Raw genomic sequence first — 25,808 nt, forward strand, 5'->3', positions numbered from 1 at the left:
GTCATTATATGGCCCATTGCCGGAGGAATATGAATCAGCCAGGAATCTGGCTTAAATCCATCAGGGACCTACACCTGGAGTGGCTGAACTGCTGCCCATGAGGTAGTAGAAGAGTGGACTGACCCATTGGAATCAGAGCTGGTAAGTTGGGCAGCCTGGTGCCTCGGGAGGGCAGTGAATGCAACACATAGTCAGAAGCGCTGGGAAGCTGTACCCCCGTCCGTGACTGTGACACCCTCTCCCACCCTCCAACTCCAGAGGCTGCCCCCCTGCATTCACAAAGTGCATCTGTGCAGCAGCAAGAGACAAGCCTGGCGGCGTGCTCCAGTTAGCACCCCGGTAGCCAGCAGGAGCCACCTTCACCATAAACAACTGTGCACCACTTCAGTTCTTCTCACAGCACAGTAGCACTTACAATACCAAGATGGTTAAAATGATACAGGTCACTAGGTCAAGGTCAGCTGCTGACACAAAAGGAGGTGCAGGTCAATCATGGCCACCATCCAAAGATCCTTGCACAATGTACATGAATCCTCAGGGTGCTGCTCAGCCTCTAGGGTCCCACAAGACGCATAGCAATCAAAAAATCATCATTGCTGGCCTGGTCACTAAATACCTGCCCCCTAAGCCCTCAATCACAAGCCGCGCAGTTCTTTCAAGCAACATGCCAGGCAGCAAGGACAATTCTCCCCTCACAACAAGCTCCCTGGGCTAAGGACCCATAGTGACAAAATGCTGATTCCTCTCCTGCCCAATCAAGTCGAGCTTTCGGGGTCAGACATCGCCCCCAAAGCCAATAGGAGCTCTGTATCAACAACCCTTTACTTATCTTTCACTGAGAGTTTCAAGTCAACATTGTGTGCATCAAGAAAACCAGTACCAATCGAGCCTCAAATACACCATCCTCACTCATTCTCCTCGCAGCACTTCTCCATGGCCACAGCACCAGCCTCACCAGATGTCATATACAAAAATAAGAGCCGGGAGAACTTTCACCATCTGTTCTACAACAACAAAAAAACAAAATCGAACAAACAGTGGGGCTTACTCCACAGCTGTACAGACCCTCCACCACAGCAAAATACTTTTACACTACAACCTCCAAGATGGAATTACAAATAGACTTATTGCAGTCAATAGCCCTGCGTCTGGTGGATATGAACAAAAAAATGGATCATTACGAATACACTTCATACCTCACAAACAAACTGCTCTTGTTCTTGAGCAGCCAATGTCGATTAGTGGGCAACCCTTCCATCCTTCCAATGGTCTTGACAACTCTGGCGGACTCAATTAGGGACACCAGGAGCACAGCCTTATCACCTCCACAATCAAACCCAATCAGTCTTGAACCAACTTTTCAACTTGGGAAACATCCATTACAACACAGTCATTACAATGACCTACCTTTACAACGCAAGTGTTACAACGCAACTGCCTTTACATTGCATGCCATTACAATGCATGCCATTACAACGCATGTCACTACAACACATGCCATTACAACACATACCATTACACTGCATGCCATTACAACGCATTATAAGTTAAGTAATGGAGATTTTTTTAGTATTAGGGTGGTATGGGTTTTGGGGTACATGGGAATAGTAATTTTTACCCCTACACTATCCAACACTTAGTAATTTTTACCCCCACACTATCCAACACTTACCCTACTGTTGCCCTAAAATGATTATGCGTTGTAATGGTATGCATTGCAGTGGTATGCGTTGTAATAGAATGCGTTGTAATGGGAGTTTTTTTTAAATGCGTTGTAATGGCATGCGTTGTGAATCATGCAATGTAATGGTAGTTGCGATGTAAAGACTGCGTTTTAAAAGCATTCGTTGCAATTGCATGCGTTGTAACATTATATTCATTGAACTTACCAAGCAAATCCATTCGAGAGGCCATTAGAAATATTGACTAAAATACATAATCCGCTACCTTCTACTGCTTCAAGTTTAATATCCTACATATGCTCTCAGCTGACGAGCACAGCACTTTATCCAGCTGTCCATCAGAGGAAGGGCCTGATGGTACCTCATACCCTAAGTGGATGGAAGGCTCACTCTCTAGAAAAGAAAAGAAAGAACAGAGGAAACTACAAAAAAGGGCAAAATGCCTTTTCAATCGCACCCATACAATGGAGTCAGAAGCTGGTCCCGCCAAGTTCTATCCAATTTTCACAACAAAGTGGTCTGGCAGTAGGGCCAAAGTCACTGTAGTAAAGGACCCACGACCTAGTAACCAGCTGTTAACTAAGGGCTCAATGGATGATCCTGTTGCAGTGCCAACCCCTCTTGCAGGAAGAAAGTGGCAGTCTACTCAACAGCCACTTGGCCCACCTCCACGGAAGGACCAGACACAAGGATCAGCTCTGACCCCATGCCTACACCTTAATTAAAAAACACAGGGATACAGGCATATGCTTGGACGCATTCTCCACTCAGTATTGCACACAGTATTAGCACTCAGCACCGACAGATACTAATAGCCCCCCCCCCCCGGCATAACAACAAATGGACCTTTCCCAACATTTCAAGCTGCATCAGCATTCAAACTTCAAGTTAAATCTGTGAAACCTCTGAAGCCGCTAGCACTGAACAGCACCCATTTAAACCCAGATATGGCCTAGGTGGTACTCACACCGAGATATCACATTAAAGGCAACAATGACATCCTGAACAAGGCTAACATTCTCTGCCTAATTGCTCATATTCCATTGCTGGCGCACATAAGTTCGGCAGACGTCACCTGGGTCAAATTCCAGTGCATGGCCAAGGACTCCCACGGCAAGCACACCATGGTCAGGCTACACCAGAAGTCACATCAGATGGCAATGCTTCACAAAGCAAACCTTCTGGGGGACTGAGGCATTGAGATCAAGGATCAGCCACAAGACAGATATCCTCATGTTCTAAACATCAACCCCCCAAAGTTACCGACCTATTCCATGCTAAAATGCACTGACGGCACAAGTCCAGGCAGGAACCTCTTTGGCAAACCCTTCCAACACAAAATTCTGAGAATTAGATGTTACACAAACCAAAGAACAGTCTTTTCCGGCAAACCCAACATCACCAATGAAGCCAACCCGACTACCACTCTACTTGACGGCACTCTCAAGTCCCCCCGGATGTAAATCAGACAATATCACGTCACTGACCAGATCATGAGTGATGTAATATATGAGATCATGAGCAGTGCAATGTGGGGGCGTAAGTTATAGTTAACTCAGGGAACTATAAATGCTGAATTTCACTGGTTTTGTATGAGTGAAATGTGAGCCCAACTATAACGTCCATGTGATATATATATATATATATATATATATATATATATATATATATATCATAGATAACTGACGGGTTTCACAAGATATGGTGACCAAAGTTCTTATAGCTATGGGGGATAATAGCCCACTTAAAGGCAACAATTTTTTCAATTCCAACACCAAGCTGTTATCATTCTAAAAAACGACAAAACCATTGTGATAAAAAGCTCTGACAAGGGAGGCAGTATAGTCATCATGGATTCCCCCTGGTGTGAGGGAGAGATTATGAGACAACTGTCACAGAAAGATCTCTATGAAGTGATTGACATGGTGACCTACAAGGACTTAGTGAAGAAGTTTCATCAGAGTTTCATTTTCTGGAGAGACAAGGGTATTATCAATCACAATGAATTCGACTTTTTAAGACCTGATTTACCTTGGGTACCAGCCTTTTATATTCTACCAATGGTGCATAACAGTTTAATTGATCCCCCTGGTAGACCAATTGTGTCTTCTAATAATGTTTTTGGGGAAAATGCAGCAATTTACATAAATGTATTCCTCTCCCCATATGTAGTTTCAATACCGTCCTATCATAGGGAGAGTTGAGATGTTCTAACTAAAATTGACAATGTTACTTGGACAGACACTTATCTTATGATTATTATTGATGTGGTGAGTAGTTTGTACACCTGCATTGACCATGAGTTTGGAGTAAAAGCATGTGAATCCTACTTAAAAAGTAAATCGGCTTGTTTCACTGAGCATAACAAAATGTTGATTGATAAAATTCGTATTGCCTAAAAGAGAACACTTTTTTATCGCCAAATCATAGGAACTGCGATGGGCACCTGCTTTGCCCTCAGCTTTGCCAATTTGGTTAGGGCTGCTGGGAGAAGCAGTTGCCCTGGGCATAAACCAATCAGGAGTATCCTAATTTGGACCAGGTACATTGACAACCTATTTAATTTATGGTTGGGTCAAAAGAAAAGGAATACAAATATGTCAATAAATTAAATCAAAACACCTGCAATTTAAATTGGCAGTGTCCACTTGCTCAAAAGAGATTACATTTTCGGATATACTTTTGCAGGTCCGGGATGAAAAGATACAGACCTCGGTATATCGAAAAACCACAGCAGGCAATAGTACTTTACATCTCTCAAGCCAACTTCCTAGAAGTCTAATAGAGAACATCCCTTATGGTGAGACACTAAGACTAAAAAGAATCTGCAACAATGTGGATGCATTACAGATACACACGAGATTGATGAGGAAGAGATTTCAGGCAAGAGGATACAGGTCCAGACTATTGAATATAGCCACCAAAAAGAGAACAACTTCTTTATCCCTGTGAAAAAATTAAAAAAACAACAGAATGTCATGAGATTGATCATGACCTATGACTCTACATCATATAAGGTTATATCAAAAATAACAAAGCAGCATTAGTATATTGTAAGGAAAGACCCCATTATAGGTCGAGACCTACCTGAGAAACCATCTATCACTTAGGAAAGGGTAAAACTCTGGGGGACATTCTGACCAGAAGTTACTTTACGAAGGCTCTGACAAAGGATACATGGCTTAATAGAACTAGAGGCTTTTTCAAATGTGGCCATTGCAAGGTGTGTAGATTAATTTCCAACACTTTGGAATTTTCATCCTCAGATGGATAGAGAAGGAAAATTAACACCTTTTTTAATTGTGGCACTGATCATTGTGTATATGTACTACAATGCCCCTGCTCCCTCATGTATGTTGGGAGCACGATCTTCCCGGTGCGTAAACGGATCCTGGAACATCAGAGAGCCATCAGGAAGGCAGATTTTACCAACCCTGTGGCACGCCACTTTTCGGAACAATATGATGGTGACATATCCGAACTTAGGTATTTTGTAATTGACAGAATTCCTGTGAATTCGAGGGGAGGCAACAGGATAGGGGAACTCAGGCTTCTTGAATCTAGGTACATTTTGGATCATCATATCAAGACACCGGCTGGGCTCAATAAGGATTAGGAAATGGAAGTACATGTAGGGTAGGTTACACACTGACCTGACATCAGATACATGGTACACATCAACCATTTAGGTATCCTCTTCCTATCATCCCTAAATCTTTGGTATGAGCCTATGAGGGCAACCCTAGTCCACTACTGATTTCAGGGAGTTATGTTTTTACATTGTTATACCATTGATGAGCCCTACATTTTGGGATATCAGTGTTTTCAGGGGCATGTGTAATATAGGCAATGGTCCATTATTATCCCAATGTTGCTGCCACTTGCCAGAAGTGAGCGATTATAATTTTTTGCTGCTTTTCTTCCTTTTTTCACCCCCTTTTGAGTCACCCACACCATTAATGAGACCAGTGCTTCTTCCTTCCTTTAATTGATTAATTATTCATATGCTAGAATTATAGGAATGATTAACAAAATCAAAAAACTATATTATTATCCAAAATCATGAAAATTAACGTATTTGGAACTTGATAAAGGAAGCCAGTACGTCCCTTTAGTTTGTAATGCACTTTGATGGTGATGAATCAGTAATTCACTCTTCTATTTTGTATAATTGTATTTTTTTGGTGTTATTTGGAGTTTATATGTAACAATAATAGACGTTGCAAGAGGTCCATAGATTTTTTCTATGTCTCTTATGACATGTATTATTTAAATGTCTAAAAACAAGGATGGAGTGGTTTGCACTTTGAGAAAGGCTCTAACCGAGAAGCGTAAACTTTTTCTTATTCTGGAGTGCCTGCCTTTTATTCAGCGTTTAATGTAGGAATTTGTAAATATATATATCTTCCCCTGCTGTTCCCGGCTAAATCCACCTGTCGGAACTGGTGCTTGGTGGCGTGAGCAGGAACTGCCTTTAATTACTCAACAAATTCTTACAACCGTACACACAAGAAATAGCTGGCACTCCAGGAAAATACTTCACAGATTAGTTTATTGACTGATGAGTTTCAGCTGTCAAAGCCACATTAGTGAATTGAACCCATCTTCTGTAAGGGACTGTGATTAACCACTTCCTCATAAACATAGTAAAACGACTGGGGTACTGCTTCTTCTTACATTTTAATTTCATTCAACATGCATCATACCATTCCAATAGATCAAAATGAGATTCTAATAATGGGTTGAAAGTCATGTTTAAATCTTCTAGCCAAGTGGCTCTTTCGTCACATGTATATTGCATTATTTTTAAATATTTTCAAATGCCACACATTTTACCTATAAAACCTTTTTTTTAAAAAAACAAGTATGCTAAATCCTTGCACAGTTGCCAAATAATACAATTCAAACTAGCCCAAATTGCAAACGCATAATGAGTCTAATGCCAAGTGACATCTGCTCCATAAAAAACATTTAAAAATAATCTGTTACCAAATAATGTTCCACATGCTTTTTCAACCCAATTAATTATGCTAGCTAAGAAAGTATTCTTAGGTAATCCAAATGACAATTCTTTACCCCTGAAGAAAAAACTGTGCTCTACAAAGTACGAAAATTGGTAATCCATCCCCCATGTTGTGTGTTCGGCAACCGCCAACATGCCAGATCTCACCAAAAGTGATTAATTTAATTTAACTCCTGGACCTAAGATTTAACAAGAAATTTGCAAAAATAGTAATGGCTATTCATAGGCAAGAGTCTTTATGATGGGTGCAATTCACTAATGCGGCTTTGACAAAGACGTAAGGTCGAAACGCGTCAGTTAATAAACTATTTGGTGAAGTATTTTCCTGGAGTGCCGGCTATTTCTTGTGTGTACGGTTGCAAGAATGTGTGGAATTATATATATACACATCATAACATCATATATATATATATATATATGGACTAGGCACGTAACTGTTTGATTAAACACCATTTCAAAGCGCTGGCGATTGAAGTTGTCCGTTCCTTTCGTTGTGCGAGACTGCACATAAGGGAAGTTTCTTTGATATATATATATATATATATATATATATATCACAGCAACTCTGTCTTTCACTTTGTTTTATTTTCATATCCAGAGGGTCACTGCATATGCGTCTGATACGGAGCATCTCCCCATAAGATATACTATTTATTAAATGTTTGGGGTGTGCACTCGTGGCATGTAGCAGTGTATTGCCTGCGGTTGGTTTTCTAAAAAGGGTAGTTACCAGCATATTGTTGTACACTAAAACCTGTACATCTAAAAATGTCACTGAACTTTTACTGATGTTGGAAGTAAAATTAAGGTTAAGATCATTATGGTTAATACTTTCTACAAATTGTAAAACACTCTCCTCAGTGCCTCGCCAAACAATAAATAAATCATCAATAAAACGCATCCAGGAGACTATATTGCACTTACAGGTTTGTTCATATTCACGCTTGAGGACCAGCTCCTCCCACCAGCCCATAAACAAGCAGGCATAGCTGGGGGAGAAGCTGGCCCCCATAGCCACACCCTGTACCTGTTGATAAAATTGGTCATTGAAAAGGAAGTAATTATTCTCTAGACAAAAAGATAACATATTGAGCAGCATTCGTGTATGTTCTGTATGTTCCATCGATCTCCTGCTCAAAAAATATTCAACTGCTCTTAGACCATCCATATGCCTAATGCATGTATATAAGGAGGTCACATCCAGTGTTACTAATAGTAGATCTGCATTCCATGCTAGATCTTTAATTTTGTTCAGAAAGTCACTGGTATCTTGTATATAAGAGTCTAGCATCTTCATGTGAGTCTGTAAAAAGTAATCTATATATTTGGAAAGATTTTCAAGAGGCCCATTACATTCTGCAATAATGGGTCTCCCAGGTAGGGACGTTAGGCTTTTGTGGACTTTGGGTATGAAGTAAATATATGGTACAAGTGGATGTTCTTTTTTTATGAACCTGTATTCATCCCAACTCAAAAGTCCCAAACCCTTCCAAGCTAAAAGACTTTGAAATAACATATCTTGCATTGCTTTATATTTCAATAAATTACTTTTCCTGTAACATTGGATGTCATTTAATTGTCTATATGCTTCCTTGAGATAATCCGATACTGGCCATAGGACAATATTTCCACCTTTGTCCGAGTTTCTTATTATCAGGTCCCCTTTCTGCAGTTTCTCCATCAATTGTTGATACTTTCTTTCATCATTAGAATATTTTTTCTTTTGTCTATTGTTGGCGAGGGTCAGTCTTTTAACTTGCGCAACCACATGTTCATTGAATGCATCCAAGCCGTCGCTTGACGAGATAGGAATAAATTTGGATTTTGGTTTGAAATGGGTTTCCGATTTTTTCTGACCAATAAACGCTGCTGCTTCCTGTGTATTACTGTTGTCCCCTGAAGCAAGTTGACACATGTCCTGCAAGAGGCCTAGGTCTGAAATCTTCAAGCCTGGAGCCTCAATTTCATTGGTTGAATTCAATCCTTGATCTATAGTGGCTCTTTGTAGATGATATTTCTTGAGCTTGAGTTTGCGGATAAATTGGTATACATCAGCTCTTGTTTTAGTGTATTGAAAATTTGATTCTGGACAAAAGCTGAGTCCCAAACACAATAATTGTCTTTCTGCTACTGACAGTTCCATTGTACTGAGGTTGATGATAGATTTGATTTTCTCATCTTCTGATATCGTGCCGGTGCATGTTGCTTCTTTCTCTTTTGCCTCTAATACCTGCGACCTCTGCCCCGCCCCCGCTTCTTTTGTTCGACATTGTTTGTGGGCCTGGCGTCTCCCCCTTCTCCTCTCGCAACTTGTTTTGCCTTTACTTCTTGCGGGCGTGGTCTCAATGTATCCCTCCTTTGCTTCAGGACGTCCAATTCTTCCCCCAACGTCAATTTCACTCCAGTTGTTCTGTTAGCACATTCACTATCTGATTCACTTTCTGGTGCTGAACTGGAGACTGGAGACATTTCTTCTTGCTGTTGATGTGCCCCTTTATTTACTTGAATGCGTTTTTTAGCTGTGGCTGCTCTAAGCGAGTCATAGCGGCGAGCAAAAGTGAAAATCTGACCATGTAGATAGTCATCTCGAGCTCTTTTGAATTTGTACGTTTTACGTATTTTAATTTTGTCCTCTTCTTTAGTTAGTCTAGTGGTCATATCCTTCCTCAACTTTGTTATCTGGTCCTGGTGGGACTCTTCACTCTGCTGTATAATTTTGGCTTCCAGGGCATCAATTTTAACCTGTAAATCTGCCCCGTCTATCTCTGCGTATTTAACCAAAATTTGGATGAGGTGTTTGGATGACTCCAGGTTGCATTGTCTCCATTCCGCCATCATCAAGGGATTGGGCGCCTCATATCTGGGGGCCAGCATAATACGAAGCCCTCTAGGGACTCTCCCCACATCCAAATATCTTTTGAGTGAGCGTGCTTCCAACCATTTGGCCTGCTCTTGCTTTTTGTATTTTTCCAGTAGCCTGAAGGATTCCTTTAACCCAGTAGGTTCTTTCCCGGTATTTATGCATGCATCATTATTGTTTGTTGCAGCCTCATTTTCTAAGGCATCTGAAAATATATCGTCCGCGGTGAGCTCAAGGGCTCTTCGTGCGTCATCAGACATTCTGCGAGGAACATTTTGAAAATATGCTTAGCTTATACAAAGGTCGCCTCTATGTGTTGTGGGTTAATACTAAACCTGTGTGACCAGCCGGTCCTTACGGTATAGTTACCCACTCTATTCCGGCCTCCTCTGTAAGCTGTAACCACCCGACCCACGTAGCTGCTGTACCAGTGCGCGTTTACCTTGAGTTTGTCAGAGAGCTCCACGTGTTGCCTCCGTCTTCTGTCTGCTCAGCCGAGCGACTCTGTTGACAGCAGCAAAATCCTCCGGTACTTGACTCTCTCTAATTAAATGTCCGCGCTACTTCCTCCAACAGCAATAGCAATGTCGCAAAGCCACATGGGGGCTTACACCGTATCCTTAATCGAAACTCCACTGAGTGCCCCTGGGGTCCAAGCCAAATCAGCACCACGAGCCCGCAGTGTTGAACGCCGAGAGACGCCGAAGGGCAGATAGACTGCCTGTGGTGAAGCCTTCTTTCTTCGGGGCAGGTCTACGAACCTGCGGCAATCCAAAGCCGGTAATACTTCACAGCAACTCGCGATATTCACCCGCTTGCGCGCGGAAATCACCAGCGTAGACCAACTTGTGCAGCATTATTATTTTATTTCCTCTGTGTCAGGACGCGTTTCGGCCGTCCAAGCGGCCTTGATCACCTGATCATACGTCACAGAATTGCCCATTTTTAAAGTGCAAGTGCAACATCATCATTGATAAACATGGAAGACATACTAATGCTTGCATGAACATAATTCATCATTGTTAAAACTTTTTGCGCAAATTTAAATCCCCATATATTAAGGGAATCTAAAACATATAATAAAAGCATAAATGCCCTATTTACATCATATATGTATTGATAATATTATTACGCAATTTTATGATAAAAAAATATAAATTAACATTTTATTCAACTTTCTCATGAATCAATTAGTTGCACAGTATACATCAAATAATATTGAGTGCTCACAAAGACCATAAAAAAATCCTAACGATTTTTTCTTCTTGTTTTCTTTTCTTTCGCAAAATAAAGTGCTATAGTGCTGTCATTCTAAGCGTATAAGATACTTAGAAGACTGAAACGCTGAAATCCAAAAAAGTGACAAGTGCATGAAGAACCATTGCATAAATACCTTGGACACAAATTTGAACAAACTACAAATTCAGAGATAAGAGATATTGTTCATCCTTATAGAGGTAGAATGTATAAGATCAATGAGAGTATATATATATTATCTACTGGCGGTCGCCAGTAGATAGTTATAGTTAGGACGTGTTTCCATAGGAAATCTGAAAATTCTTTTTTGAATAACTTTGGCGCCGGTTGACGAATCCTCGCGAAATTTTCAAAACTAATGGGGCGCTCCGCTCAGCTCCTACCCTAAAAGTCTCGGGGTGATTCGTCAAGCGGGGGCCGAGAAAAAAGGGGGGTCCCAAAACACGTTTTCCCCATGCATTTTCCCATAGGACATTTAGTCGAAGGTACAGCCCGAACGGCTAAACAGAATTACTTGAAATTTGGCAGAGAGGTAGTCCTCAGGTCAGGCATGTGCCTTTTGCATGTATGGAGTAAATCTGTTGAGCATTTCCTGAGAAAATTGCAGTTAAACCACATAAATATCTATAGCCGCGCACCGTGCGCGCACTGTACGCTCATGGTGCGCGCACCCTAACGTGCGCAAGCGTAATTCTGATTGGTGGTTACATGTCAGTCAACGTTCAAATCGGTCGAAATCAGGAAGTGTCGGCCGCCATTTTGTTTGTTGTGGGTGCGAGAGTTAAAAATAGAGGTGGCGAACGTGAAAAAGGGGCAGGGTAGAGAGTTCCTGACCCCCTAGCCTTTGTCAGGGGGGCCCTAAAGGACCCCGAAGGCTGAAAAAACATTTTAAGGTGAAAAACCTTAAAAAAAAAAATATATATATATACATAACTTAGCATTTAAAAAACCTTGCAAATTCACTTAAAAAACCATAGGTTTCACACATGTTATAGTTAGGTGGACATTTCACTCGTAAAAAAACAATGAAATTCCCCCGTTATAGTTAGGTCAGATAACTATAACTCGCGCGACCGCCACTCTATCACAAGGATGATGTCATCAGTGATGTCATGAGTGATGCCACTGACCATGTCATGAGTGATGTAATATGTGACGTCATGAGCACTGGATTGCGGGCGCGCGAGTTATAGTTATCTGACCTAACTATAACGGGGGAATTTCATTGGTTTTTTACAAGTGAAATATCCACCTAACTATAACATGTCTGAAACCTATGGTTTTTTAAGTGAATTTGCAAGGTTTTTTAAATGCTAATTCATAACTATAACGTGTGTGAAACCTATGGTTTTTTAAGTGAATATATATATATATATATCTCCAAACACAATTCCCACAGCGCTGTCAGCTGATAGAGGGACACAGACGCCAATTTCGTGCTGATATTCTTTATTTTACTTCATGATAGGAGGACGCGTTTCGCCCACCTCACTACATATTTACACACATATATACATCCATATTTATACACATATATACATGTTTATACACACATATATATGTGTGGCAGTCAAATAAAGATTCACTTCTAAAGATACCTCTCATGGTGTGGCTCCCTTCTATGGAAATTATAATAAGGAGAGTGGTGAGATGGTGGGTGGCTGTATTGAGCCACCCACCATCGATCAAGAGGGCCACAGCGATATTGGCAGGAATTATATATATATATATATATATATATATATATATATGTATTATCTATCTACTGGCGGTCGCCAGTAGATAGTTATAGTTAGGACCGTGTTTCCATAGGAAATCCGCAACATTCTATTTGGAATAACTTTGGCGCCGGTTGACGAATCCTCGCAAAATTTTCAAAATAGGTAGGGCGCTCTGCTCCGCTCCTACCCTGAAAGTCTCAGGGTGATTTGTCAAGCGGGGGCCGAGAAAAAAGCGGGGTCCCAAAACGTGTTTTCCCCATGCATTTTTCCATAGGACCTATAGTCGAAGGTACAGCCCGAACGGCTGAACAGAATTACTTGAAATTTGGCAGAGAGGTAGTCCTCAGGTCAGGGAAGTGCCTTTTGCAGGTCTGGTGTCAATTTGTTCAGTAGTTCCTGAGAAATTCAAAAGTAAATTCATATATATGTGGGCGGAGCCTAACCACACATCTCATCCTGAGATCTGATTGGCTGTCAGCACTTCATCCAAGAAGTGTTGGCAGCCATCTTGGGACCAATATACATGATAGCACCTCATTAAAAAGCATTGCAGTTAATAGAAGGTTTTAAGACTTTAGTTACATTATAAATCATTTGTTGATGGTACCATACTCATTTTATGAATTGTGGTATGTTCTAAGGTGATTTCACCATGTGAAAAAGCATTCTGCTGGGATATCATGATTAAGCCTGGGCAAAGCACTACGCTACGCTCGTGTAGTTTGCGAAGTTCGCGCTACTTCGCACTACGCGAATTGCACGTAGCACAGTGCGAACACTCGTAGCGTAGTGTTGCGTAGTGCTGCGGTCATTTTATGCTTGTTCGCGGTCCTCAACGTCAAGTTGGCGACCGCGAGCAAGCAAAATGACATCCCGGCGAGACTTTTTCCTTGTTCGCGATCAGCAACATCAAGTTGGCGATCGCGAGCATGGAAAATAAACCTCCCGGCGAGATTCCCAACGCGAGGAGGTCAGGTTTCTCATTGAGAGTGGTCGCGTATGCTCGCAACCGCTCGTGATGAGAAACTACCAGTTCCCGTTGAGAATGCTGCCGCTCGAGGAAAAATCTACTCGAGCAGCAGAAAACTACATCTCGCACTGTGCAAGATGCCATTTTCAATGATTGCACAGTGCTGGTTGCTTGTCCGCACTGTGCAATCATTGAAAACGACATCTGGTACAGTGCGAACAAGGTACTACGCAGTTCGCAAAGTGCTACGCGTAGCTCGTGTAGTGCGAACTGCACTTTGCGTAGCTTCGCGAAGTGCTACTTCGCGAACTACGCCCAGGGTTAATCATGATTGAGAGAAAAATATTTTCTCATGCTTTTCCCACAGAGGTTTTGAAGGTGATCTATAAGCTAAACTAAGAGCTTATTTTCTGTAAATTCACATTATCTTTCTCAGTCATGTGAGAATGAAGTCTGACATTCTCAGTAAAACATGTACATCCAACAAGGGCAGAGACTGTCAGTTGATTCCTTTGTGTTCTACTGCAGCTTCCCAGAGTGTTCCAAAGAACAACTAGAGCGCTAACAGTCCTACTTATGATAAACGTATGGCACACCTGAAGCCATCTTGCTTGGATTAAAGTGGTAACTCTTAAAACATTTAATTTAAAAAAGAACAAAATGAGGGGGCTCATTTTTCCATAAAAAGTATGATTAGTGCTTCAGAAAGAAAAATTAGGGCACATTTTGAGTGACTTCTCAAATCCTCTTCTATTTCATTAACAAATTCTGACATGCAGACTGAAACATGCACTTTCAATACCAGCAGCAGTTTTCCCTGGTGAGCAGTAGCTTTACTACAGTGATCTGATGAGCAAAAAGAGTGCTAACATTCTGAATTTATGGCAAATGTGTGACACATCTGAATGCCTTCTTGATGGAATCAAAGTAAAAAACTGAAAGTATTTCCTACTGAGGAGACTCCAGTAAATGAGGAAATTAGGAAACTTCATAACAAATAAGTCTCCCAAGATGGCCACCAGAGAAAAAAGAGCCCAAATGTAGTCCAAATATCACCCAGATGTAGCCCAAGTATAGCCCAATGACAGAATGTCCCAGAGTGTTCTTAAAAACAACTAGAGCGCTTACTGTCTTCATTATGACAAAAGTATGGTACACCTGAAGCCATCTTGATTGGAATAAACTGGTAACACTTAAAACATTTAATTTAAAAAGGAACACAATGAGGGGGTTCATTTTGCCATAGAAATTATGATTAATGCTGAAGAAAGAAAATGAGGGAACATTTTGAGTGACTTCTCAAATCCTCTTCTATTTCATTAAAAAATTCTGACATGCAGACTGAAACATGCACTTTTAATACCAGGAGCAGACTTCCATGGTCAACAGTAGTTTTACTACAGTGATCTAATGAGCAACTATGGTGCTAACATTCAGAATTTATGGCAAATGTGTGACATATCTGAATACCTTCATGATGGAATCAAAGTAAAAAACTGAAAGCATTTCCTACTGAGGAGACTGCAGTACATGAGGAAATTAGGAAACTTCATAACAAATAAATCTCCCAAGATGGCCACCGGAGAAAAAAGAGCCCAAATGTAGCCCAAAATCACCCAGATGTAGCCCAAATATAGCCCAATGACAGAAGTGTGCAAAACACTTATTATTTTGTGTTTTTGCAGTGTTATATAGTGCAGACTTGTCAGGTATTGGAGTGCTTTACATCACACAAGAACAAATTCATTTTGGTTGTAGACATGGGGAGACTAAGTGATTTGACCAGAATCACAGAATGTCGAGGTGAAGCAGAAACTCCAACCTGGTTCACCAGTTGCAAAGTCTGCAGTTCTGGAAGTAACACCACATCCTCTCCCCTAAGTGCAACATTTAATCAAGTGGTCAACTTGATAAAAAAGCATAAAGATAACAAATAATTTAAAAGTGCTTTGTCGCTATTTGAAAACTCAGAAAATATGTCCTTATTTTAGTCTTTTAGAGCACCAACCATAATTTTGATGCCAATAAGACCCTCTCATATATGTAATTTCTAAAGGAAATGCTCTAGGTATTACAGTTTTGATTACATCAAGATGACGTCAGGCGTTCCACACTTTTGTAATAAATATAGAATGTTAGCAATCTAGTTGTTCATTAGGATACTGTTGAGAGGCAGAGGCCAGGGGCACGGATTCTGAAAATTGAAGGCAGGTAGGAGGGTGCAAAGGCAACAATTTAACCACACTGAGCAGGCAGGAAGGGCCGTGGCAGCACAACAGACTATGGAGGGCAGTGGAAAGGGGGGCAGGGGAAACAAACCAACAATACAGGACTTGCAGAAGAGGCTGTGGCAATGTAATAGACCATTGTGGGCAGAAGGAAGAGGCAATGGTAGTACAACCATACATGCCAACAGACCCGATTCAGCCAGGAAACGTCCAATGTTTTTAAGCTCAAATGGGCTATATTTGATCTGTCTCCTGTCTACAATCTCCTCTTTTTCAATGTAACTCAAAGGGGAAAATCAATACCCCCGTTTTTTTTCAAAATCTCCCTCTTACCAAGTTCAAAATGTTCGCAAGTATGGTACATTGGATCATGGAAGGAAATGGGGTAGGGACATGGACTTGGATAACAGAGGACAGGAGGGACATGGAGAGGTGCACCAAACTGACCCTGCAGGGCAGGCATCAGGGTTTGCAGCAGCACAATACACCACACAGGGCAATGTGGGATGGGAGTGTAGCACAACAATCCATAGAAAGCAAGAGGGAGGGGACAGGACCATGCACATATGTCATCAGCAGAAGATTGCGGTCGCGTGAGTTATAGTTGCCAGCACTAACTATAACGGGGCAATTTCATTGGTTTTTTATCAGTAAAATTTCCGCTAACTATAACATGTGTGAAACCTATGGTTTTTTCAGTGAATTTGCAAGGTTTTTTAAATGCTAATTCCTAACTATAACGTGTGTGAAACCTATGGTTTTTTCAGTGAATTTGTACGGTTTTTTAAATGCTAAGTTACTTTACGCCATTCGAGGCGTGCGCGCCCACTTAACGCAGTGCGTTCCGTGCACGGTTTTTATCAACTTTAATAAGCCCTGTACATTTGGTGGCCTTCGGCCACCAAAAGCACAGGGGGTGGGGTCAATGTGGATAGTGTTTTTTTTATTTCGATTTTATAATTTCATGTTGCCAAAATATAGTTTTTTTACTGATGTAATAAGCCCTGTACATTTTGTGGCCTACGCCCACCGAAAGCATAGGGGGTGGGGTAAGTGTGGATAGTGTTTTTTTTATTTCTATTTTTTACCGTACGCTTACGGTAAGCGTACGGTAAGCGTACTCGGCGAAATTTCCGAAAAAAAAATAAAACCGTTTTTGCTCTTGGGGGATGTTTGGGGACTCCCTCAACATGACTATGTGGGAGGGAGTTGTCAAAACAGCCCCGTAACATGTTTTTGGGCATCATGTTTGATAAATAACACTCAGTGCGAGAGACAAAATGGCGGACGCCGCTTCCTGGTTTCGGCCGATTCGAATGTTTACTAAGATCTAAGAGCCAATCAGAATCGCGCTCACGCACGCCACCGTACGCGTACGGTAAGCGTACGGTAAGCGTACGGTAAGCGGGCTCAGATATATATATTGATTTAAAGGCTATTTTCTCAGAATCTACTGAACAGATTTACACCAAACCTACAAAAGGCACTTCCTTGACATAGGGACTACCTCTCTGCCAAATTTCTAGTAATTCTGTTCAGCCGTTCGGGCTGTAGCTCTGTCTAAAGGTCCTATGGAAAAATGCATGGGAAAAATGCGTTTTGGGACCCCCCTTTTATCTCAGCCCCCGCTTGACGAATCCCCCCGAGACTTTCAGGGTAGGAGCGGAGCGTAGCGCCCCACCTATTTTGAGAAATTCGCGAGGATTCATCGACCGGCGCCAAAGTTATTCAAAATAGAATGTTGCGGATTTCCCATGGAAAAGGGGTCCTAACTATAACTACCTACTGGCGACCGCCAGTAGGTAATATATATATATATATATATATATATATATATATATATATATATATATATATATATTATATATATGCAAAAAAGAAGCAGAGAACTCTGGGTAGTTCTCAAATTTAGGTGGAAAGCAGCTCCTGTATAGAGCTTTCTCAACACCAGCGACACTCTAGATCTGCTCACCTCAGGGGTTGCTTTTACTCATTTCAGGTTGGCTTGGTTGGTATTTTACCAATTCAAAGCTGTAATATTGTGCCTGGAGTGGTAAATGGCTTTTGTCATTTTACAGCTCGGCAAGGACAGCACTGTGCTATTCCTATGCTTAAAGGCTTTGCTGTACAAATGGCAAAAGAATTTGTCCATTTCTATCGGCGTGGATAGCACTGTGCTAATCCTATGCTTAAATAATTTGATAGAAAGGCAGACATTTGAGGTGAGCAGATCTAGAGTGTTGCTGGTGTTGAGAGTGCTCTATACAAGAGCGGCTTTCCACCTAAATGTGAGAACTACCCAGAGTTCTCTGCTTCTTTTTTGCATAATTTATTCGTCACTCTATGCCTGAAATGGTATTTTTTTACTTATACTGGGTGCTCCCTTGTGTCCGGACAAAGCTATACCTCTCTGAAGAGCTCTAATTAGAGCAAAACACTGTATCAGGGGTTGCTTTCACTCATTTCAGGTTGGCTTGGTTGGTATTTTACCAATTCAAAGCTGTAATATTGTGCCTCCAGTGGTAAATGGCTTTTGTCATTTTACAGCTCGGCAAGGACAGCACTGTGCTAGTCCTATGCTTAAAGACTTTGCTGTAGAAATGGCAAAAGACTTTGTCCAGTTCTATCTCGGCGTGGATAGCACTGTGCTAATCCTATGCTTAAATAATTTGATAGAAAAGCAGACATTTGAGGTGAGCAGATCAAGAGTGTCGCTGGTGTTGAGAGTGCTCTATACAGGAGCTGCTTTCCACCTAAATTTGAGAACCACCCAGTGTTCTCTGCTTCTTTTTTGCATAATTTATTCGTCACTCTATGCCTGAAAGGGTATTTTATATATATATATATATTGTTGGACTTGGCCCTTCTGGCGGGTTCACCCCCAAAACTTTTTGCAATTATCCTATTATCCTAGCTTTTTCCCTATGGCACTTTAGCACGGTGTCCCCATGTAAAAGTGCGTGCGCTCTGTGTTACATTGAGTGAGACTGACCTGCCCTCCCATAGGAATGCATGGGGAATGTGTGTCCATGGTAGTTCCTGATGTGTGAGGAGTGCAGGGTCGAGTTTGGTATGTGCGAACTCATGAGATTGAATGCTGCGCAATGATGTGTGCAGCGTTACTGTGTCTAGTGTAGAAGTGCCACTTCTAGAAGCTGGCATGTCTGTCTAATAAATGTGAAGTAACTGTCTGGCTTGTGATTGGCTGGTTTGCCTCGCTCCAGGAGTCAGGATGGGTCTGCGCCAGTGGTGAATGGAGAGATCTGCATTCTGATGGCAGGGAGGAGTACACCTGGGACCTGAATAGGGCTGGGCTTTCCCTACACAATGCTGGCTCCGCCCCCTGTGGTGCGACTGATGTTCCTAGCCTGTCCAGTGAATGGGGAGAGGGGCTGAGCACAACAGAGTGCTCCAAAACCAGTTGCATCTGGTTTTTCCTTAACCCTGCAGCCTGAGACAAAGGAAACTTGTGTATAAAAAGGGGCTGTGACCCCATGTAAAGTGTTCTCTGATCCTCACTAGAGGGGGGCCTGCTGCTGCTGCTGGGCGCCAGGAGGACCCCCACTGGGGACCGCATCCCTGCCTGGAGGGCCCTGTGAGCTGGCCCCTGGGCCCAGCCCTTGCCCCCCCCCCGCCTCCTGAAAGACTTTCCCCTGGAATTTGGACTGGCTTATTGAGGAGAGTGCCTTACTTGTGTGTCAGCGCGCTTGCCTTTTATCCTGGTAAAAGCACCAGATTGATAAGTGAAGAGGAGCATGCCTGCTCCGCAGCTCTGAGCTGCCCATCGTGAAAAGGGAATCCCCGGCGTGGAGATTCCCTTGCAATTCTCGGTATTCCAGGAAGCGGGTGCCCACCCTGCATACCTACCGTCTTTTCTAATTGTTTTCGGCGGGAGCCCACCCCGCCGTTGTATTCATTGTCGTGGGAGCCCACCCCGCATTGCAGTGATCGTTAGTGGGTGCCCACCCCGCTATTGGTATTGTCTTTCGTGAGGGAGAAACGCCCGCGATCCGCGGCCCGCCTGGTTGTGGGCGTGGCCACGCTGACAGAAGCGGAAGGACCGTGCGGCAGGAAACGCCACGTCAAGAGGCCCAGGCGGGAGCCCACCCCGCTCTGGGACGTGCTAACCCGGGGAAGCAAGCAGCCTGTCTGAAGGCAGGACTCCCGAGACCACGGGGAGAGCCCCGCGAATGCTGCAGCCGGCACCAGGAAGAAGAGCGGAGTCGACGCGTCTGAAGCCCCGGTGAGTGAGGGCTTCGCTGGCACGCGGTCGGTGTCGGCCCCTGTCTGGTAAAAGCGTTGATGCTCCCTGGGGCACATTGCCGGTGCCTGGAGCATCGTTGGGGGCAGAGAGTGGAAGCGTAGGTTCCCTGTGCTTCCCAGGCACGTCGGTGCCAGTGTCCATTGCTGCATCCAGCTGCCCCACGAGAGGGAGAGGGCAGCTGCAACGTTGGAGCCAGTGCAGAGGGGCTCCCCAGGCACAGTGGTGCCTGCGCTCATTTCTGCTGGGGCGTAGGATTTCTAAAGCCCCCGGGGGGACCCAAGAGGCACCAGGAGTGCCAGGCTGCCTTTGTGCCTCTTTCCCGGCTGTTCTGCGAGAACGCAGGCATCTGCAACGAAGGGGGTCCTTTTATATTTAGCAGTCCCGGAGTGGGACTTGGGTCATTTTTAATTCAGAGTCCCAATGAGCTCAGGTGCCCAGGCTCATTTTCCCAGCTGCCCAGCAATTAGTGGGCAGCTGCAACGTTTAGGTTGTGCCCCTGTGCGCTGTTGCTTACGCTGCTTTGGCAGCCCAGCCCTGACAATTTGGACAAAGGGCGTTTGAGCTCCTGAGAGGTCAAGTAGGCCTGGGGACAGTTTTCCTGTGTTTTAGGTCTAATATGTTTTATGTCTAATGTGATTGTGATCGCATAGTGTGCTCCTAACTTTTACCAGTAGTTACTGGTTGTGCGCTAAATTTCTGATTTGTTCTACATTTAATGTGCATTCCCGTTATGCTTATTTGTATTTCTGACTGTGTCTATGCGTAGTAGAGGGTTTTTCCTAGTATAGCTTGTGCTAGTGAAGTTCATGGCTCCCTGCATGATAGATGCCTAATGTGTTTAGGATTGCGTAGGGTGTACTTACCTTTTACCAGTAGTTACTGGTTGTGCTCTACAGTGATAATTTAGGTTACAGTTGATATATGTTTTACATCTACAATTAGTGATTTGTGCTAATTCTGACAGTGATCCATGCTGCCCTGTCTTGTGTAAATAGTCCCCTGTAAAATTCTGCCCAGTGCCATTCGGCACAGAGTAAGTTATGTGATTATCATCTAATGTGTTTATTATAATACAAAGGCTATGTTTATATATAACCTTGTGTGGAGTTTCTTTTGTGGTGGGCCTTGGGTGTTGTTGCTGGGTGCGCGCGCAAACGCTTTACACATTGCCTCCGGGATAAGTCTGTCTGCTCGTGCCTAGCTACCAAGGGGGTGAGCAGGGGTTATATTTGGCCTGTAACTCCCCAGCCCTGACTTGGAGTGGTGATTTCTGCCTGGCTTTGGCGCAAGCCCTAGCCAACCAGAAATCCCATTTCTAACATTGGTGATCAGCGGTGGGATTAGGACTTGCATTTGCGCAGTACTGCAGCGACGACTGGCTGCACTACAAAGCTCTGCATTTTAGATAAACACGTATTTGGGGATTATTGTAGTGAGGTTTATTTTTAATTCTTCTCCTAAAAAGTGTCATTTTTTAATTGTATACTCTCGCTTCAGCTCAGACACCTAGGTCCCTGGTGTTGCCCGTGTCCCTGATCGTCCTGCCAAAATGGAGTCTGCTTTTAATTTCTGTGGTCTGTTCAGAAACAGTATGGGCAAGTTGGTTGAGTTTTGTGAGGAGAGAGACATAGCAGTGAGTGTGTCAGATTCCCAGTCAAAACTTAGGGAAAACCTGATCCAATGGCAGAAGGATGAATGGGAACGTGAGTGCAGGGAGGAGGAGAGGGCCCGGGTCACACGCCAAAAGGGTGGTGGGTCTGAGGGGAGCCCTGAGGAGTCTGAAGAGGAGGAAGAAAGTGACAGGACCGGGACGCCAGTAGATAGTGAGGACCCTATAGATAGGGAGTCCCTTGCTGGGTCCAGTGACGGGGGCAGCGCCTCTTCCCTTTCCCTGTCCCCAGAGGAGTGGGTAGAAAGGAGGGAAGAAAGGGAGCATCAGCTGGCTTTGGAGAAGCTCAGGTTAGAGCATGCCAAGGAGATAGCGCAGCTGGGTGTGGAGGAGAAAAAGTTTGGGACCGAGAGGGTCTTAGCGCAGGAGAGGATGGCGGAGGCTGAGAGGGCCTTCGCCAGGGAAAAATTAGCTCTGGAGGGTAGATTATCCCCTGAGCACAGTTGTGGCTTTCTGGATTCACCAGTAAGGGTGGGATCCAGTGGTGGCAGCGATATAGAGTCCAGTGCAGGAAGTCCCATTCCCAGTTCCCAAAGTATGGTACCTTGTCCCCAAGAAGAGGAGTACAGGTTGAAGTTCAGGGGTAGTAAGAAACTGTCTCACCAGACCTGGGGGGAGTTTGCGGATGAATGTAATGATGCACTGGTTGATTGGATAAGGGTGAACACGGAACAGGATTTTGAAGGACTGTTCAATCTGGTTATCAAAGGGCAGATGCTCAGTCGTTGTTTTCCAGGGTTGCGCCAACACCTGTTGAGGTGTGACTGCTTTTGTCCTTGGGACCTTGCAGAGGAAGCAGACCGCTGGGAAAGTGCCCGAGGTTCTGATGAGGCATGGGAGAGCGATTCCAAAAGTAGTGGTTCAGGTATCTTCCCGTCCTGTATTGGAGAAGAGGTTCAGAGTATCCCAGCTAGGTCCCAGTGTAGCAAGAGGGGTGTAGGGGCTCACGTCCTGTCTCAGTGGAGTAGGAGTGAGTATGGGACTGAGTGTTCCCAGGTGCCTGAAACCCAGTCTCAGAACCTGGATGGTTTCTTCAGGGAACACCAGGTTGGGGGCCTGGGCTGTCCTGTTAGTCCATTTGAGGAGGATCTCTTAGTGTCTAGAGAGCCGGGAGTGTCTGTAAATAGAGCCCCAGTGGTTCTGGTGTCTGGCGGTGCCGCTCCAGTAGGGAGGGTACAGAAGTCCGAATTGAGGGGTGAATGGGGGATGTGTTCCTCAGTGGAAGAACCAGTGGGTCAGGGACCAGCCAGTACGGCTGAGTTCCCTTGGAGTGACCATGGTGACACCACTTCTGTTCTGGAGGTTCTTCGCGCACTGTCAGGTGGACAGGGGATGGGAAATCTGCGTCAGGCAGACGGTTACGCAACATATGAGTCAGGTGTTACCCTCAGGGGGATATTGTGTGAGTCCCCAGAAGTCCTGATGTGCCAGGCAAGTACTCAGCAAAAGGGTTTAGACCCATGGTTGGGAGGCCAGGTTCAGGATCTGCCTGACCTGGAGGGAAGGATGACTGTAAGCAGTGTCCTGACCGATGTAGCTGCTAGGGGCACCACTCCAGTTGGGAGGGTGCCGGACTCTGGAAGGGGGTGCAGAGGGAGGGAGTCCTCGCCCCTGACCCCAATGCAACCTGAGGGGTTAAACCCTAGGTTGGGAGAGCAGTCCTTGGAAAGAGGTCCTGAACTGGTGGGAAAGTTGTGTTATGAGGGTGCCTCTCAGAGGAAGAGAGGACGGAACCCTAGAAGGAGAGGTAGGGGGAGGAGAGCCTCGCCCGTGACTGTTGGTCAGATTGAGGGTACAGACCCTAGGCTGGAGGATCAGTGGCAGTTTAGAACTGCCCTGATGCGGGGTAGAGTGGAGAATGGTTACTATGTGCCAGGGGTTACTACCCCCCACTCTGTGGATAGGCAAGGACCAGTGGCATCTGGATGGCCTAGGGCCTGGTCCTGGCCGCGGACAGCTGAGGAGTACCAGTGGGGTAGCCCAGTTGGTCCGCAGAGCTTTTACAGAGGGAACCACGTAGGTTCAGAGTGGCGTAGAACTGGAAGGTGTCCCTGCCGTTGCGGGCCCGCGTCCGTGTTCTATCGCCCAAAGCAGGGAAGCCCATCACGGTGGTGATTGGTCTCCCCTGCGTTTTGGCTGGAAGTGGGTTGTGTTGGACTTGGCCCTTCTGGCGTGTTCACCCCCAAAACTTTTTGCAATTATCCTAGCTTTTTCCCTATGGAGTGTTAGTGGTTTTAGACCCCTAGGCACTTTAGCACGGTGTCCCCATGTAAAAGTGCATGCGCTCTGTGTTACATTGAGTGAGACTGACCTTCCCTCCCATAGGAATGCATGGGGAATGTGTGTGTCAATGGTAGTTCCTGATGCGTGAGGAGTGCAGGGTCGAGTTTGGTATGTGCGAACTCGTGAGATTGAATGCTGCGCAATGATGTGTGCAGCATTACTGTGTCTAGTGTAGATGTGCCACTTCTAGAAGCTGGCATGTCTGTGTAATAAATGTGAAGTGACTGTCTGGCTTGTGATTGGCTGGTGTGCCTGGATCCAGGAGTTAGGATGGGTCTGCCCCGGTGGTGAATGGAGAGATCTGCATGCTGATGGCAGGGAGGAGTACACCTGGGACCTGAATAGCCCCCTGTGGTGCGACTGATGTCCCTAGCCTGTCCAGTGAATGGGGAGAGGGGCTGAGCACAACAGAGTGCTCCAAAACCAGTTGCATCTGGTTTTTCCTTAACCCTGCAGCCTGAGACAAAGGAAACCTGTGTATAAAAAGGGGCTGTGACCCCATGTAAAGTGTTCTCTGATCCTAACTAGAGTGGGGGCCTGCTGCTGGGCGCCAGGAGGACCGCCACTGGGGACTGCCTCCCTGCCTGGAGGGCCCTGTGAGCTGGCCCCTGGGCCCAGCCCTTGCCCTCCTGCCTCCTGAAAGACTTTCCCCTGGACTTTGGACTCTATCGCTTTGCTTTTAATTATAGTGTGGTAAATAATTTAATTACCGGGACTTAATTTGATACGGAAACATAATAAAATAGCTCAGTAAAATGAGAGGCAGAATCCGTGGTATTAGAGGTTCGGAATGGGCTTTATTCCAATGAACGATTATAATCGGTTGCTCCAAGTTCCATCACCACGGAGGTTCAGGAAGTGAAGTACATACATGATTGACAAGAAATGACTTTTATAGAACATACAATACAATGAAGCGAATGTGGTAGGCGTAACAATTGATAAGGAAGATGACGATTCACCTGCGTAACCGAAAATGGGCGTAATGAGGAGTAAAAAGGAACATAATTGGTTATGATGTCATATATAGGTGGATCTATAAGATTATACTTGGCATAGATGCGTGCGCAGCAGTATGACGTGTGATTGACGTGCAACTAGGGGGTGAGGGGGACTTGACATTTAGCTCTACATGTGGAGACAAGAAGTCTGGAGGGTCAAGTCAACCTAATCCCAAATCATATCTAACATCCTATGTTTAAAGAACTATGTTATCCACAAAGGGAAGCCTCTTGGACAAAATCTATTCTATACTGACTGTGTGTGCGTGCACAAGCGTCTAAGTGTCTAAGTGTCTATATGAGATGCAAGGGGCAGAAACCTTCCATGGTAACAGGGCTATGAATTACTTGCATTAGGACAGAGAAGTCGGGCCTTTGCTTGGTAGCTGGAAGAATGTTTAATTAAACTACTAGACAGGAATGCATTGAAAAGGGAACGGAGCAGATAATTTCGAAGGTGAAATACAGTTCGTGGCAGGCAGCAAGCTGATGTCAGGCTTCGTGAGCCGCGCAGAGAATGAGGCAAAGTTCATGGTCACGGTTGCAGGCTCAGACTGGAGCTTTCAGAGGCAGAAGGCAAAAACAGTTCGATGGCAGAATCAGGGCCTACTTGCCTGGACTGTAAAATGGCATAAGTGAACCATATAAAGGCGGTGGCCTTTCGTACTTAGGAATGGAATATCCGGCCTATTCATGGCGGATCTGACAAAGGACATGTTGGCGGTGGACGCACATGTGTTTGCGTCTTCATAACTGGAACTGGAGGGAACATACATGTACTTGTGATTCATACATGTAACCGTTGGGGTCCAAGATAGGGGACATAACTGACCAGAAAAATCCATATTTC

Source organism: Triturus cristatus, chromosome 9 (assembly GCF_964204655.1).
Source record: "Triturus cristatus chromosome 9, aTriCri1.1, whole genome shotgun sequence".
NCBI classification, from domain to species: Eukaryota; Metazoa; Chordata; class Amphibia; order Caudata; family Salamandridae; genus Triturus; species Triturus cristatus.